The sequence below is a fragment of the Ambystoma mexicanum genome, chromosome 7q (genome assembly GCF_040938575.1).
Source record: "Ambystoma mexicanum isolate Mex_15411 chromosome 7q, UKY_AmexF1_1, whole genome shotgun sequence".
Taxonomy (NCBI): Eukaryota; Metazoa; Chordata; class Amphibia; order Caudata; family Ambystomatidae; genus Ambystoma; species Ambystoma mexicanum.
Window position 1 is genome coordinate 248,236,460 of NC_090941.1, and position 19,056 is coordinate 248,255,515.

Sequence of the window (19,056 nt, forward strand, 5' to 3'; positions counted from 1 at the left end):
GCCTAAGAGATACACTGCTCCTTGTGCCTACCGAATTTCAGCCAAAATCTAGGTATTGAGTTTCAGCCGAATACCTTTGCGAATACTCACTTGGAGCTGAATGTCTGCTTTCTATGATGATCTATCTCTCTTTGTTTGCAAGAGATAGACAATGCATCAGCCACTGAGGTCTTTCCGTATTGCGTGATGCAGACTGCCAAAGGAACCATGCTGGTGTAATCTGGGCATGGCTGGCAAATAGACTGAGAGTGGAGTGGAGCATGTGTTCCCACTTTTCCCAAGTCAGCCATGCCCAGACCACACCAGGAGAAGAGGATGACCCCATTTGCACACAAAAGTAAGCATTGCTAGGTGGCAATGTGCCAGCAGCCTCTGATGCTGCTTTTTTGTTTTCCAAAAAGTATGAATTACATTGTATGTAACAGATAACAGAAATGATGGCATTAGAATTAATATTATTTATAAGTAATCTTATAACATCTTTCAATTTCATAATAACAATTTAGCCTATAATTGCAGAAGTCACACTGTGCACATGCAGACTCTATTGCTTATGTAAAAATTTGTGGATTTTTGGAATAAATACATTGTAAGTGTCGGTACATATGTAGAGCTTTATTTTCAGTGGAAACAGTGACAAGACTAGAAACACTACTCATGACCAGTCAAGATACACAAGATTCCATATCCATGACTTATGACCATACCCAAAGTAAATAACTTTATATTGATCATTGCTATCAGTCCTTGTAATAAACCATCTGGTTCAGGTCTACAGGAATAATGTACATGACGACTACTGAAAACAACATTTCTTTTTGGCATTGACCTTTTAGTCTTGCAATTTGTGATATTTGATATGTTCCTCCCCTGTTAGACATATAAACATGTCTAACAATCATAGTATCAGTGATGATGATGTTGTGTGAGTCCCCAATCCATCCCCAACCAAAAAGAAGGCAACTGCAATGAGGTCCACTGCAGATAGTTGGCGTCACTTCAAAGTAACAGAGCACTGTTCGAAAAAAGAAGCGGCAGCTGTCCAATGCCCATTGTGCAAAAAACACTAAGACATGTGCCTTCAAATGTTCTCTTTGAAAGCCTGGGAATGTCTGTCCAAATTAACCATCTGGTGAGGATCCACTTGGATGATGTGAATGAGTACTGTAGATCATGTGAGCACCACAAAATAAAAATGCATGGGACTCATGCAATACGTGGCAGAGAATCAGCAGCACCTCCAGCAACTGCATCCACCAGTGGGACACAACCAACAGACAGTCAACCCTCAATTACTCTGGCTGCTGCTTCAATTGCACCTGTTGCTATTTTTTTACAGGCACCCAATCTATCTGTTATGAAGGTAATGTGCTGCATATGCCACAATTGGGTTGCCATTAAAAACATATATTTTTTAAAGTAAATGGCTGCCATGGCAAGGAAGACGATTCCCTTCTCCCTTTCTATGGCAGCCCGTCGTTGAAGGAACACTGAAGGACATGGCGGCGACCGATGCCTTGTCAGGCTGCTAAGGACCCAGTGGGGGTCAATCAGATCCTTTGCAACAATTTGATTTTCCCTCATCAGGGAACTAATTGTACTTTTAAATGTCTACTTGGATAGCATTAGGAAAATGATTGCATGAGTGATGCGATCTATGAAGTAAACAGAGATCTGACAGATAATGTAATTAGTGATGTCATCTTTGTTGTCATCATTGTGGTCATAGGCTGCGCAACAGGGGGCGCAAAGTTAAGATGACGTTAGTTGAAAATATATACATATATTGTGTTATGCATGACACGTGATTGAGCCATTCATTGACGTGGATAGAAGACGTGTAAACGTGCAGCGGGAGCGCCTGATATGATTGGCTGGCATATCAAGCATGAAGATGCATAGAAGCATAGAAGAAGCTTGACATCCAATTGGGTCATTTTGCATGCACAGGTTTCATCATATGTCATGGGCATAGCCAGGTCAATACATGGCAAAATGTTTGGTCAGTTTGTTGAAGCTGCCAGGAGTTATGTGCAGGTAAAGGCACCACGTGACATGATTGGCTGGTGCATTAGGTGCAAAGTCTCCTAGGTGCATCGACGAAACCCGACATCCTATTGGGGCATGTTGCACGCACTGATTTCATCACACTGCATGGGAGTAGCCACATCAATATACAGCAGCATGTGATTGGGTCATTCATTGACATGGCTAGGTGGGTGACTGCAGCCTGTGATCCTAGTGACTGTCAAAAGTGGCATGAAGTCGTGTAGCTGCGTCAATGCAGCTTTCAGAGTGATTGGGCCTTTCTTTTACCTGACTACGGCCATGTGCATGCGTGTCTTTTCATTGACCCAGGTGATTGGTCAATGATTTAGGTGCGAACACGACATTGCGCTTGGTGGTATGCACGCATATGGACAACACATGCCGGTTTGTTTTGTCACGTAACGCAGGTTATACCCCTCTCCCAAACACCTTTTCCGGCTTTCTGTTACTGCTTTTTGTCTCTTGGTGGGTGGACTTCTTTGTAAGACTTCAGAAATGTTTAAAAAGCAGTACCTTGACTTATCCATTCCTTTTTTACCTTTCTTCTTCTTCTTTGTCCTTTGTCTTGTGCTTTGTAGTTGTTTTTTTTTAAAGTTGTTGATATTAAATGGCAGAGTCCTTTTTGTTTTGTTTATTTTTACAGTTTTCCATTATCCTCCACGGGTTTGTATTTTAAAATGACTACAACCAGCAGTGATGATGAGGTGGTCTGGGTGGCTTAGGCTTTAACTCCATGGAACAAGCAATGCCACAAAAAACATGTGCTGACAGTTGGCAATATTTCTGGGCAAAGGACCAAGGGCCTCGTCCGGGGTTGGGAGGGATGCTGTTGCTAATTGTGCTGTGATACTGCTGAACACAAATAGCATTACCGCAACTCAGTCCGGCACAATTTGCGCCAGATCCCGATTTGCAGGGGGAGGCAGATCCACAATCCGATTGGGCCCATTGGTCCCAATGGGAGTTTCTTGGCACTATTAGTGCCAATGCAATTAGAACTGCGCTAATAGTGCTGAAAAGACACTTTTGGTGTCTGTGGACACGATTTAGATTGTAGGGGGTTTTAGGGTTAGTCTTGTTATTTGAAGGTCTATTGTATGTAATGTGGTTTAATTGTATTGTGGTGGATGTGGCCACTGGCTAAATACAGTATAGTAATACGTGTATAGTTATTATAAGTACTATAGGGGTAGTATACCATATTTGTAATATGGTGGAATTACATAGTTGAAGTAAATATGGTATTTATGGTAGTATGACAATTGAGAATAGTGCTCTTTTATGTGTTCTCCACCTTTTATACTGTCAATGATTCTACCTTCATTAAACGGTTGCCTGATACCGTTAGCATCATGGACTTGGCAATGGACTAGCTGACCTGTTTTCCTTGCTTACTGCCCTTTCCTGCTGCAAGTGGGCCATTTCTACTATACCACCTCACTCTGTACTTGCAGCATAGCCCAGGGTTCTATCCTATGCTTGTGGCTTTTCAATATATATGTTGTCCCTCTGGCTTACCTGATCATCTTTTTATTTTCTGATTTCCAGTGTTATGTTAATGACACACAGCTTTCCTTAAATTGCCCTATACTAATTTCTTCTACTTCTTTTTTATCCCTGATTGCCTGACTGGTTTCTAGGCATCGCATGCAGTTAACAATCTCTGTCCCAATGTCAATAAGACGCACATCCTTTTTGTATTGTGACACTTGGGCCCTGTTTTTTTGGATCCTCAGGCTGTCCTTTTTGGGCCTTCGACTCTCATCATGCTGTGAGGCCAAAATCCTTGGGGTTATCATTAAGTCCTCTCTGACCTTTACTCCTTACATTTTTGAGCTTGTGAAGAAGTCCCAGTTTCAGCTTCATCTCCTTACAGGAATTCTACCGTTCCTTACCTTCCTCTAAAAGCTGACCATCTCTACAGCCCTGGTCCTCTGTAGGGTGAACTACTGAAACAGCCACTTTTTAAAACTCACCCTTTGTTTGATATGCCCCCTTCAGCTAATCCAGTAAAGAGATGTACAATTTATGTTTGGTCTCAAGTCCAGGGATCGTATCACTGCAACCCCAAAATATGTACATTTGATCTTGGTGGTTGTAAGGATGAAAACCATGATCCTCTGTATAATTGAGAAGGCTTTTAGGTGCCTGGAACTACACTATCTCCAACTTAGTGTTCCTAAATACTACCCTGCTAGATTCCTCTGCTGCAGTAACTCTAATTCTCTGCTTGTGAAATGCTTTTTGAAACAGAGCAGGAGGCATGTCTCTCTCTCTGACTGGTCTCTGACTGGTGCCTCTTTTTGGAACAGCCTTGCTGCTCCTTTTATACTTGAGCTGGACTTCCTTAGGTTCTGAAACCTTTTGCAAACTCTGTTTTTCTCTTCCTGTTTTACTTAATCCCTTACCTGGTAACTCAATGCTCTGCTACTGACACTGGTGGTTCCTGGGAAGGAGGGATGGCAATGTCTGATGCCATTTTTAAAGATAAATAGCAATTTTGCTAATGTTCTTCCAAGCATGTGCTATATGCTGGATTGCAGGTAGATCATCATAAAAATAGGTCTAGTGGCCGTGTCAGGGTACGTTTTCAGCTTGAAACTTTCTAGATCAGATGAAAAAGCAGTTTTAAACTGTTGGCATAGCAATGACTCATTCACGAAGAGCAGACCTGTCTGTGAATACATCATCATGCAATGCACATGCCTGGTCACATGACATTGCCCGGAAAGTCTATAATGACGTCAGACGTTTGCAAATGTCTGCGAACACAAAAACATTGATAAAAGATACAGAAAGTTAATAAAATTGTTACAAATGTTCCTCAAGGTGGGCAATAGCACAATTTTAAGTTCAACATTTCTACATCAGCCAACAATGGTGCTATATTGAGTGTAAGTATGATATTATAAATTCTTTGCATTTTAGGGTGCTCTGGTAAAAACCCATTTACTTCAGTGATAAAAGCTTTGTTAATGGGACATTATAGTTACGTTGCACTAATAAAAACCTATTAAATTCAGTGAAAAAAACATTGTTAAAGGGACGTTATGGTTAATAGTAAAACCGAAACCCCCCAGAAATTTGAAAGTTTTGGTAAACTAATCAACCATAACTCGCGCCACCACCATGCACTGCTAAAACTAACACCCAGGACATGAAAGATGACATTACATATGCCCCCACAAATCTGCCCAATGGCCACAACCACCACAATAGAATTAAACCATATAACAAGTATGTGCAATACACCTTCAAATAACAAAACTCGTCCTGAACCCCCTACAATCCAAATGATGTCTGGGGACACCAAAAGTGACAGCGGACTTGGCGGCACCTGCACACTAATTTTTCACCTATAAAAACAGCTGCATGTGTCCTTTATTGCACTCCCCCACCCTTTCCAAACCCTCTTTCGGACAACAAATGACTCCAAATGTGTTTTCCAGAGTTTTTTCACACCACGCTATCCGTGGATACTGGCAGATGTCTGTGGATCCAACATGGCGACGTTTCAAAAGATATGCACCTCATGCTTTTGAGCATCCAATCTTTGGGCATGTACAATGTACTTATTCATACAGATTTTGTGTTTATCTCAAACATTCAATGTTTGTTATTGCGCACATTTTTTGCATTTTGTCAAGTGCCTGAATATTTAAATATTTGGATTTATTTTCGATCTGCATGATACATGCTAAACTTTTTTGAGTCATTGAATTTAAGTTCTGATGAGAACAACCTTTTTGGGTTAGTATGTCTCTCCAGCTCCTATCATAGCGGAGGTTCTCTCCCTTTAGTATTACTGTGACCAACAGCTTGTCTGTCTATAGGGACCACGGAATCATGTTTCCATTTATTGATTTGTTTGATTGTTTTTAAATGTTTGGTTGAGAGTCCAGCACAGAGTTGTGCACCTTCTCTGCTTACCCTATGCTTGCACTGCCATTGTTTTAATCACTTTTCGTATTTGTTTCTTATTATCTGTCTCCCCTGTGCTACGCTGTGTTTAGGATGGCAGACAATTTTACTCTTAGTTACAATGATGAAGAGATCAGAGCCATAATTGACTCTTGACAATTATTAATGCAATTAATGTCTGTTTTATGCATTATGTCATTGCCTTTATATGCACACCTATGATTTACAAGTGCATCAGTAATTAATACGCATTCAACAAGCAGTATTCATGCCAAAGGGATTAGTAAAAGCTTTGGACTGCATTATCCATGTTTGCTTAATTAATTTTGACTGTGCATAATAACAAAATATTTATACACACTTACTCATATGGATTTTGTGTTTATCACAAACATTCAATGTTTGTTATTGCACACATTTTCTGCATTTTGTCAAGTGCCTAAATATTTAAAAAATTTGAATAATTATTTCCGATCTGCATGTTACACGCTAAACCTTTGTTGAGTCATTTATATAATATGTTCTGATGGGAATAACCTTTTTGGATTAGTGTGTGTCTCTCTAGCTCCCATCATAGTGGAGGCTAGATCCCTTAAGTTTTAGAACAACACTAAAACCCAGCACATGAAAGATGACATCACACATTTAATTTATGATATCAGTGATTTATATTCAATTAATTGTGATCGAAAGTAAACACAACATTATATTGCAGTGTTGTTGATAATGCAAGAACGTAGTCACACATACAGATAGGCAATGGCTGCAGCATGCACCATAGAAATACAATATTTTTATTTGGTAATTTTAAATAGTAAAATAATACATTCTAGCTTATCAGAGATTTGAGTAATGTTAAACATGAAATAAATAGCTAACAATTCAACACTTACCACACGTTGTATTAGTACAAACAATACATATGAAGAGCCACAATGCATACAAATCAGAGGCACACACAGAAACTAAAGTAAGGAAACACGAAATAACATGACCAGAAAATGTCAATAACATTTAAGTGCATCTTCATGTACACAAATGAATTGTGCGTTTGAGGCCCGCTTATTGCCCCATGTATGTCCACTGTGAGCTCATACTAAACCCTAAGGAAAGTACTTTAAGTACATACAACATGGTTAACGTCTAACTATATAGCACCTTTTACATTTTAATATTCTGACTGTCAGTGAACAAAAAAAACTGGCCTATCTATTTCAGCGAACAAAAACAAGTGGCTTAGATATTTGATGTCATCAGTGATGTTGTACATGACATTTGTGAGGTCATCTTTGATGTCCTCTGTGTTAGTGTTAGCAGTGCACAGTGGTGACGGGAGTTATGGTTGCTTAGCTTACTATAACTGGTAAATGTCTGGGGTTTTTCGGTTTTACTTGTAACCATGACGTCTCTTTAACAATGTTTTTTCACTGTTTATTCACTGAATTTATATACATATTCAAGGAAACATCTTTAGTTGCAGGGACGTTATACCTTGCACAGCCTATGACCACAAAGATGACATCACTGATCACACCACTGATGACATCACTACTTGCATTACAACAGTAACCGGTATTAAGGATGGCCTTCAGTCATGGTCAGTGTGCATGGCCAAATATACTTTAATGAATTAACAGATACTAATTATGGCCTTCAGTCACGATCACTGACCACATTCTTGTGAACTGTATATTTCAAAAAACACTAACAGGCCACCAACCATAGACTTTGCCCTTCACCAGTGGCTACAGTTTTCAGCTGTGTTCAATGTATATTATATACACTAATCAGCCACTAGCCACAGGCTTTAGCACAGTACTGCTCAAAGGCCACATTCTTTGGCTATGCCCACTATATATTCCAATATATAAATGTGCCACTAGCCATTGCCTTTGACCATGAGCATTGTGTACATCTTTTGGGTATGTATACTGTATATTTTAAAATACTAAGTTACTAGGGTAATCTAGACATGGACACCTTGCTCAATGCTCTTAGAGAGGCATAGCGCCACCCTACTGATGAGGCCCAACGAGGCCAAAACACGTGTCTGGGGTTGCTGTTTGTATTCTTGTTCAGAGGAGAATTGCCTGGTATTTCGGTACTGGACTGCCCCAGGGCAGGACAAATACTGATATGTTATGGATATTTCTCCTCTGTTAAAGAGATAGTGAGCTAAAGAATCTCGAAACCGGGACTTATTGGCAGGCAGAGGGACTCTGAGGACCCCCTTGTTTTCACATATTTTGAAATATTAACATGCCATAAGCGATGGACTTTGGACGTTCCCACTTTGTATTATGCAACACTAACCAGTCCCTATCTATGCACTTCAGTCGTGCCCACGGTATATTACATACACAAACCAGCCACTAGCCATGGTCTTCAACACAATACTAACCAGTGGCCCTGGCCTTTGGATGTGCTGACTATATACTCTAACATTAAAGCTCACTATCTATGGCCTTTAACTATGGCCACTGACTACAGCCTTCAATGAACAGTGACAGGCCACTAGGCATGGCATTTAACCATGCACATTGCTATTTTGCCACACTAACTGACCACTAGCTATGATGTTTGGTGATGGCCAGTGACCACAGCCTTTGTCATGGCCAAGTCCATGGCCTAAATTGTTATTAAAAAAATATATTTTATGAGCTAACCTATGTTGTGTTATGTTATGTCTAATGCCATTATTGATGTAATCTGTTATATACAATGCAATTAGTGTTGTCACCACTGATATCATCAGTGGTTGTCACCACTGATATCATCGTACTGTCCTGAAATGTTCGTAAATAAACGAAAATGGGGGTGTGCTGGGGACACTATGTCTGTCCGTATTGTTCGCAAGTAAGTTAAAATGTGCTAAGAACAAACGGCTGTCCGTAACTGTTCGTTTTAAGTGTGATGCACTTTTAATTAGTTCAGGACCTGAACACTGTCCGTAGAACATCAACACGCATGTGATGTTATAAGTGTTCTGCTAAAACATGTAAATAGTGATGTCATCAGCAATGTGATCTGTGATGTCATCATTGTGGTCATAGGCTCTGCAACAGGGGTTGCGAAGTTAAGGTGGCTTTAGCTGAATTTCAAGGATTTTGTTGTGTTCTCACCTTAACGTCCATGACACTAACGTTTTTTCCTTGACTATATATATATATATATATATATATATATATATATATATATATATATATATATATATATATATATATTCAGTAAAAAAACTGTCAAAGGGACGTTATGGTTAAGTTGCGCTAATAAAAACCTATGAAATTCAATGAAAAAACTTTGTTAAAAGGGACGTTATGGTTAAGTTGCGCTACTAAAAACCTATCAAATTCAGTAAAAAAACTTTTTTAAAGGGACGTTATGGTTCAAAGTAAAACCGAAAAACCCAAGAAATTCAGCAGTTATGGTAAGATAAGCAAGCATAACTCGCGCCACTGTGCACTGCTAACACTAACACCCAGGATATCAAAGATGACATCACAAATGTATTAGCGCAACTTAACCATAACGTCCCTTTAACAAAGTTTTTTACTGAATTTCATCGTTTTTTAGTAGCACAACTTAACAATAATAACTTTGACTTTATGTACATGTAATATGGAACATACTGAACCGTTTCTACTGAATTTGACTGTCCGCGGACATGTTCGAACAACAGTACCACCACCTAAAAACTCTGGGGGGGTATGTGTAATTGTTATATCATAACATAGGAACATTTAACCAATTCACAAAGCAGCACACATACAAAGTATATGTAATAATACTTAAGAAATGTAACCCATATATGTAACACACTAACCATTCATTTAAATACAATATGTTCTAAAATGGAATATACCAAAAGAAGATAAAGTGGCTTCCAACATAATTACCTCACAGACACTCCACAACTAAGAACAAGACCAGACGTACAGACTACTCATCACATACTTTCCTGAAATAGTAAGTGCACTTCATTTTACTCATATATTTATCAACTTTCTGTATTAGATAAAAAAAAATATTACTTTTTTGTTTTCTCACAGAAATGTGTAGTACTCTGGAGTGGTTAGAGGAGCATTTCCCACAAGACGAAATGTCAGAAGATAGTGCACCTAATGGTACACACTTTACTATATAAACCAATTAATAAATATTATTTTGTATACATTTAACATATACATTTTGTTTTTTACAGACCATACAAAAATTGCCACTACCACAGAAAAAGAAGCGGTGGATAACACTCTGGAATACATTAACCAAAAAATGGACCAACTTATGGCAAATTTTAACGATTTAAAGAACTTTGTGGAAGATCACCTAAAACTACCAACAACATACCATTGTCCCACCTGTACTTGTCCCCCTCACCATATCCCACTCATTTAACCCCAAACCCTCTCCATGGACCAAAACGTTTTGATGACATTTCCATCCCTTCTTCACCTAATCCCAATTATGTTGAAATCCCTAATTCTCCTGTTTTTGTTTCCGTTTCTGCCCCACCGTCTCAGTCATAAATTGTTTATATATGTCAAATAAAGTTACTTTTTTATATTGTGTTGTAATTACTTTCAGTTCTTTCTGTTAAAACCAATTTAGGTGTCCACGGACAGCGCGGTTGTTCAGAAATGTTCGTAAATAAACGAAAATGTAAGTGTCCTGAGGACACTATATCCGTCCGTAATGTTCTCATGCAAGTTGAAACTGTTCTAAGAACACTCGGACTGTCCTGAAATGTTCGTAAATAAACGAAAATGGAGGTGTGCTGGGGACACCATGTCTGTCCGTATTGTTCGCAAGTAAGTTAAAATGTGCTAAGAACAAACGGCTGTCCGTAACTGTTCGTTTTAAGTGTGATGCACTTTTAATTAGTTCAGGACCTGAACACTGTCCGTAGAACATCAACACGCATGCGTAAAACAATGTCCGTACATTGGGTGTCCTGCGGAAGGCCGCTTCCTTAGCGAACATGCTCACAAAGCAATCATTTGACCGCGCCCACGCTGATCGCATGTTCTGAATGCGGACACTGTTTGTATCCCCGAACAGTTTAAAAGTACATTTCCAAGTAATACACAATATTTCTCATTAAAAACTCATCATACCACAAATCCCACATACTAATCCTAAATGTCCACATAGTTTTTGTGACTTTTTGAACCTTTTTTGGTGTTCGATCTGTCTTGCGGACGGCGCGCATGTCTGCGAACCGCATACAAGCACCCCTATAAAAGACCACGCCCTAGAGCTCATTCTCATTGTGTTTCTGGCTATTCCACAGAGCACACTGCATTTTGCTGCATACTTTGCAGATTTTGAGATTTCCATCTCTAAGACGATGACATCCATGGCTCCACTATTGCCACCTGGTGCTACATCTGCCTCAGCACCACCCCCACCCCCTCCACCACCACCATCTCCCCAAGGGCCTGAAGAGGGGAACAGGAGTGAGGATACAGAGGAGGAAGAAGAGGATGGTGAAAATGAGGTAGAGGAAATCCCTACTACCCGCCCTCGGCGTGATTCTTGGGTGTGGCGGTTGTTTACTGTTCATGGGAATGTTCCTAAGGCTCGTGCGAACCGTTACACCGGCAATGAGTGCAAAATGGTACTCAGTCGCGGGAGGCATGGTGTGTACAGCTTTGGGACCACGACCATGAAGCGACACCTGAACTCATTCCACACTGGGGCCATTCGCCAGGTTGTACCTTGCGAAGAGTGTAGTAGGTTGATTGCCTCTACTTCATCCTGCGTTTCTGATCCTGTCACCACAAGGAACACCTCTGTGGGACAGCGTCTTCCTCAAGCTGCCTCACAGGCCATACAGAATTCTGATGATCCTTACCTTTCAAGGGTCACAGTTGTATGTATGTACTGTGACATAGTACTCTGCAGGGGGGAGCGACTACGGAGTGCTTTTGAGACTATCGTCTCAGAGCACAAGAAGACCTGCTCACTACCCAAATAAAACCCACTCTACAACTTCCTCTCTCAGCTCGCCCTTTCTTATCCCTGTGGTTGGTGTCCCCCATTTACCCTCCTTTACTCTCCTCTGCTAGTGTGTCGTGTATAAAAAAGCAAAAAAAATACAAAATAACAAAAATCAAAAAAAAATAAGGCTCTTTTCAGAGCCGCCGTTCACAGTTAAAAAATAGAAGTGAAGATAAATAAAGCAGGGCCCTTTGTATATCTTAAAAGCCCTCGGACAGTTCGCAAACATAAAAAATATTGGGGTGCTACTCTATTGTAATCATTGCATTTTTCTCTGGGAGCAAGTGGTGGCTCTGAAAAGAGCCTTTGGGAGGAGTTTGTATGTCAGAAATTATAAATACTTAACACCTACTTCAAAATGGATGCTGTATTTCTAAAAAAGGTTGCAATGTATTTTGTAAAGTTCTCAGAAAAATCTGATTGCCAGCATAAGTAAGATGGACTCCATCTCTGTGAAAAATGTATGTACTACGAAGCATAATATTTTCATTGTGAAAAGAGGACATGCCAAAATCTCTTAGGAAGGCACAAACAGCCTTATTGACATTATGCCTTGCTTTCTCCATTTGTGGACCACATGACAAAGAACAAAGCCACATTTGTATCTGCGCAATCCGTGAAAAAATTACTTTGGAGTTTGGAAACATGTCCATGATCTTCTGAAGTCCTTCTTACATTGCAAATCGCAAAGAAATTCCAGACACGTCCTAAACTGTTCCCTCCACAATGAATTACAATTATGTCTGGATGTTCCTCTATCTTCAAAGTTGCACAGAGTGGTAGCAAGTCCAACCACTTCATTCCACGCATTCCATGCCAGTGCACTTCCACATGTGGAAATCCAAGATCTATAGATACTCCACAGCTTTCTGCATGCACCTTCAACCAATGTATCCACGAGTCTCCCAAAATCCACACAATCTGTTTTTTGAAACACTCAGCCATAGCTATCTGTTCTTCTCTCAGCAAAAAGAATATCTGAGAAAACCTCTCCTAGCACAAAACACTCACTAAACTTTACTGACCAATCCCTTGCTACATTCAATCTCATTTGCATGCCTCCCCACCCCAAATTCCCCGGATGTAATACGCGGTGTCCTAGAACTACCGCCATGTCTGCGAACATATCGTAACATGGACAGCCCTTCTACCATTTCCACTTCACTCTCTGCACCATTCCCTCATTGGATGTAGCTAAGAAATAACATAACCATCCACCAATCAAATCCAAGACCTCTACATGTAACTGCATCATCAAAGATCAGCACTGCAAATGTACGGTGAATCTCTCGGAGTACAAGTCTCATACCATTGGCAAGCACGATCTACGAGAAATACTATACAAGTCTCCAAGATTTCTACTTGCAGCTTCGTCCATATCCATATGCATCAACACAAACTACAGGTATGCATATTTTCTATACAGTACATGAACACATTTTCTAACCGACTTTTACCTTGTATAATCTGTAAAATGAATCTACGATCATTGGGTGTGTTTTAGGCTCTAGGAATGGAACCTGCCAGTGCTAAGCTCCAAATGTTTTGTGATTACGATTTTTTGGGGGCAAGATCACAGGAGCGGTTTTGGGGTTAGCCTAAGCCCCAGTTTGGTAAGTAGAAAAAGAGAGGTTTGTTGCTCCCGGCTATCTTGCTTGTAGTTTGTGAAATAAATATTTTTGACACTTTGGTTAATACGAATTAATTCGTTTATTGTTGGTGTTTTTCTCTATGATCTTTCCATAAGTACATGTGTTTATGAAAAACACTATTTCGAACTTGACGAGCAAGCTTAGGTCCGCCGACACGTGTTTCGACCTTACGGTCGTTCTCAAGGCCAATTAGGTTTGCTGTGTGCCCTCAGTGGGGTTCTGTAATATAAACTGTCCTTTGCGGCAGTCCTGGCTCCTGTTGGGCCCTGTTGCCTGGGACGCCAGACAGAGCAACAGGGCCCAACAGGAGCCAGGACTGCCGCAAAGGACAGTTTATATTACAGAACCCCACTGAGGGCACACAGCAAACCTAATTGGCCTTGAGAACGACCGTAAGGTCGAAACACGTGTCGGCTGACCTAAGCTTGCTCGTCAAGTTCGAAATAGTGTTTTTCATAAACACATGTACTTATGGAAAGATCATAGAGAAAAACACCAACAATAAACGAATTAATTCGTATTAACCAAAGTGTAAAAAATATTTATTTCACAAACTACAAGCAAGATAGCCGGGAGCATTGAATCTACGATCATTGTTTCATTGTCCTAAAATGAACTGTGACTTACAAACCTTTATACCATTTCATTTCTTCATACACACACACACACACGCAAATAATGTTAAACCAACATTTTTGAAATAAAATATATAGACTACACATAATCAAACAAAATTACATGCACACTCTATGATCAAATCTCAAACAATAATATTTGTACAAACACATAATTGGTTTGAATTTGTTCAATTTATATAATTACTTACATTTATATAGGACAAGCAGGCTATGACATTGACTCACTATTACGTGGAAAAGCTTAGTTACAGGAATAGTGGTATACAGTGGTACATTATGAATTTCACAAGCCATAGTAAAGATATTTTCTTTCCTACAGTTAGTCATAAGATAGTTTTAATTGTTTTGAGGAAGGCGCTGAGCATTTCAATTGAAAAAATCTATGTCTAAATTAAAAACAGTCCTATATACAAACCAAATTACTAATTTCTTTCTTTTACAATTGCAGTGAAGACCATTCTCCAGAAAAGAAGCAGCCGAATTTGAAGTACAAAGAACAACTAAGAAGCAAACTGCTCATTTTAAAAAAAAAAGTAAGTAAAATGTTACCATAATATTTGAATTATTACTCAAACACACTGTAAGGTTAATTCATGCTATTTCTGTGCCTAAAAATAGAGATTCTGCACCATTCTGACCAAAAATCCCCCCATTTTAAACAGTGATTTACTGGCAGAATGGCCCACAACTTCCGATTTTTTGACACACAAATTACCCAACTCTGCCGCCAGAATTCAGATGTAGAACAAACAACTGTTTTAATTGTATAGCTTTAGATATACTATTTATACTACTCCAAACCACTGGCTTACTTTTTACTGTCATCTGAACCCCAGTTTAGTAACACATTAATTCAAGAATACCCATCCCTACTAGTTGTACTTCCCAAAGCACAATCACACACCATTACATACAACTTTATCATCTTACTCAAACACTCATGCACACAACACATATGCATTCCAGAACACCCCAACCCATACCTTCTGTATTTTCTTCAACAGACCCTAAAGAATGCCTACCAAAAAGCAACTCCATAGAAAGGAACACAGAAGTAGAGCAAATGAAAAGAAAACTCTCCAACATAAACATCCATCTATAGCAGAATTTTTTAAAAAAAAGTTGAAACACAACAGGTAATACAGTCCTGTAGTGAAACAGAAGATGTTTCTAGTACACAAACTTTGCCTCCTCTATCAAAAAGTAAAACAAACCAAAAAACAATTAACAGAAAATCAACTATCACTACAAATAAAACTTCTTCTATAAATCTTGATGAAGTACAAAGTAAGCATACCAAGAAAAGTATTTTAGCCAAAATGTTCCGTCACAAAGTCCTTCTAAATCTTATGAAAACAGGAGAGAAACCAGGTTCAACACTTCAAACCTATCGTAGAAAAGTTATCTCAGAAGCGTTGATAGACAGTGCAATTCTTCTCAAAAGTAAGTTATTTATTTTAGTGTTACACAGAATAAAACCACTAACAAAACTAATAACTAAATTACAAAAAAGACTTCTCAATAAACGAAATGTCAACAGAAATAACTTCTTAAATATCTGTGGAGGTGAATGGAGTCACACTACAAGCACAGAACCATACTTTAATGAAGAAGCGTACAAACAAAAGCAAACAAATACAATTGCCATACATAGCAGTGGTCGAGGTTATGAAAAAGTTGATAATACCATAATGGAACAAGAAGTACTCCTTACAAAAATATGCCCTGAAAACATGATTTACCCCTCCATTCAACATCAAGTGTACAAATGGCCATGCACGTCAATGTGTAACATTCCCAAAAAATGTTCAAGTCTTTACGCCAATTCCTCAATCAATATGTGAAAAGCAAAGACACAATCAAAATTAAACTACTGCAAAATATGGATGCTTGTCCAGTACTTAAGTACACAGCACTACAAGGACATTCATTGGCCTGCATTACAGGACCTACTTGCAAAACAACCTTCGATGATATCAAAAGGATATCAACACATCATGCAAGTATAAGAAATCTAGTTTATAAACTGTACTATGCTAAAAGTCCTGCTTTGGCACTAGCCAATTTAAATAACATTCTTCTACATGGTGCAGCAAAAGTCCTACTAAAAGAAATCAACTATATCCAGACAAAATATTTTGGAAGTGAAACCCACTTTCAAGATGAATTAGCTGTAAACCAACTTCGTAACAATTCTGCACATGGCAACCTTTCACTACACACATACAAAAAAGAAATACTAAAATGTGAAAGTACTTCAGCTGAAGTACCAAACCACGTGTGTGTATTTTGCCGCAGAACTTTTTATAAAAGTAACACAAAAACTGTAGACCTGTCATACAAAATAGAAGACAATGAAGAATCTAAATGGTTTGAATTAGCTCTCTACCTTATAGCAGAAAACAAATATGAAATAACTGACCCCATAATACTTTGCAGTTACTGTACTACAAAACTTGACAACAACCAAACTCCTTCACGTGCTATCACAAATAACTTGGAATTATATCCACTACCAAAACCCCTTCAACAACTTAATTTATATGAGAGCATCATAATTGAAACAGTGCACCCATTTCAAGCAATAATACGCCTTCTACCAAAAACTGCAAAATTACCTCCCTCTGAATTAGTGAAAGATATTTGTGGAAAAGTAGTGTGTTTACCATTAGATCTAAAAGAAAATGTGCGCACTCTAGGAGTGCAACGTCCAATGCAACAATCTTTAATTATCTTGGTAAATGGACTACCTACAAAAGACAAAAAAAAATTGGCAACAACTGGTAGATTTACATAAAGTTAGAGAAGCCCTGCAATATCTTAAAGAGAATAATGAATATTACAAAGAAATTAATATTGAAGAAAACTTGAAAGATACAACTGAAATAATTCAAGAGACACAATAAGCTGGTTAATTTGAGCTCCTAGATCCTGCTACAATATCAAACACTTTAGACCATTATACAATTCATCCATTGCACTCTAATGACACCATAGTAGATGCACTGGAAACGTACCAAATGCGTCAAACAAAAGGATCACCAATCAGCATATGGGAAAAAAGTATAGAAGCACGTGCTTTCCAACTGGCAAAGGAGGAAGATACGATGATAGACCTATTCAAATATCAGCATCAGAATATCGCTCATTACGAATGTATTCTGAAGATCCCCGATTTTGACAAAATGTGGAATACATATTCCACCTACTCTTTGAAAGTGAACTAGCAACTTTATGTTACGGAGTTGCACACATATTAAAATCAGGATCACACTTTCAAAATATGACAGCTACACAATTATTACAAAAAGTTCAACAAAAAGATGAGCTTTTACAAGCAAATCTTAGAAATCTATTAGCAAATATGCGTGGTACTAAAGAGTACTGGTTTCGACGTCATGGAGATGTACGTTGTATGATCAGAAACCTTGGCCCACCCACTTAGTTTGTTACATTAAGTTGTGCAGAATATGCATGGGAAGATTTACATGATTTCCTACGCATATCAAACGAAAATAAAACAAACATAGATATACTAACACCTGGAGAACTTTGTTCTCAGGATCCTGTTAATGTTTCAAGATATTTTCACCATCGCTTCATTGCTATGCTACATTTTATTTGTAATAAAACTGTTCCTCTCCTTTGAGAAGTGCAACACTTCTTTTGGAGAAAAGAATACCAAGCCAGAGGAGCACCACATGTCCACATGCTTTTATGGATTAAAGATGCTCCTAAATTTGGTCCAGACAGCGATGCCACTGTTTTACAGTTCATTGAAAAATATGTCACTTGTGAAATTCCATCAGAATCCACAAATAGTGATCTTCATGCAAAGGCTTTACAATTCCAAAGACACAAATGTGGCAAATATTGTCGTTGCAAATACAAAAACAAAGGGAAATACTACACCAAATGCCGATTTGGTTTCTCTAGACCAGTTACAAATACAGGTCAAGTGAACAACCTCATGTCTTCAGTTAGACATAGTGTTAAAGGTAAGTCACCTAAAAATACATATTGCATAAAAGGAAAAGAAGAAGAAAAATATATCAATGATTACAATGCAATCATTGCCCACTTATGGAATGCAAACATAGATGTGCAGTACATAGCAGACAATTCTACTGCAGTTGCACAATATGTCACAGCATACCTAACCAAATCAGAAAGACAGAGCTCCAAGACCTCTGGAATGACCGGTCATCAGATAAAACAGTGTATCAGAAATTACACAGCTTGGGCACAAAAATGCTGTCCCATGGAGAATATGGATCCTATGAAGCAGCTGATCGATTAACTGGTACTGCATTGTATGGTAAATCTGCAAATATAGTATGGCTAAGTCTTGGTCCAGCTAAATCTAAGAAAAGAGTTCTAAAATCATACGAAGATATAGAAACAATAGCCAAACATGATCCCAACAGCCAAGACATTTTAAAAAACAATTTATTGGACACATACTACCCAAACAGGAGTACCACTTTGGAAACCATGGGCCTCATTACACGGATGGCGGAGAACCATGGCGCTATTAGCGCCATGGTTCATGCCGGTAAAATACCGGCACCGCCTTTGCGGAAAGGGGAATTACCGCCCCATTCCAAGGTTGGCAGGGCGGTAATTCCCCCTTCCACCATTGCCCTTCCCCATTCCCATTTTTGCCCCATAGGGCATAATGGGAATGGGGAAGGCGCTAATTACGGTACCGCAGGCATTAAATCCCCCAACCCGCAAAGGGACCTCGTAGTAAGGTGATAAGGATTTACCAGTACCGGTATTTTACCGGTACCGGT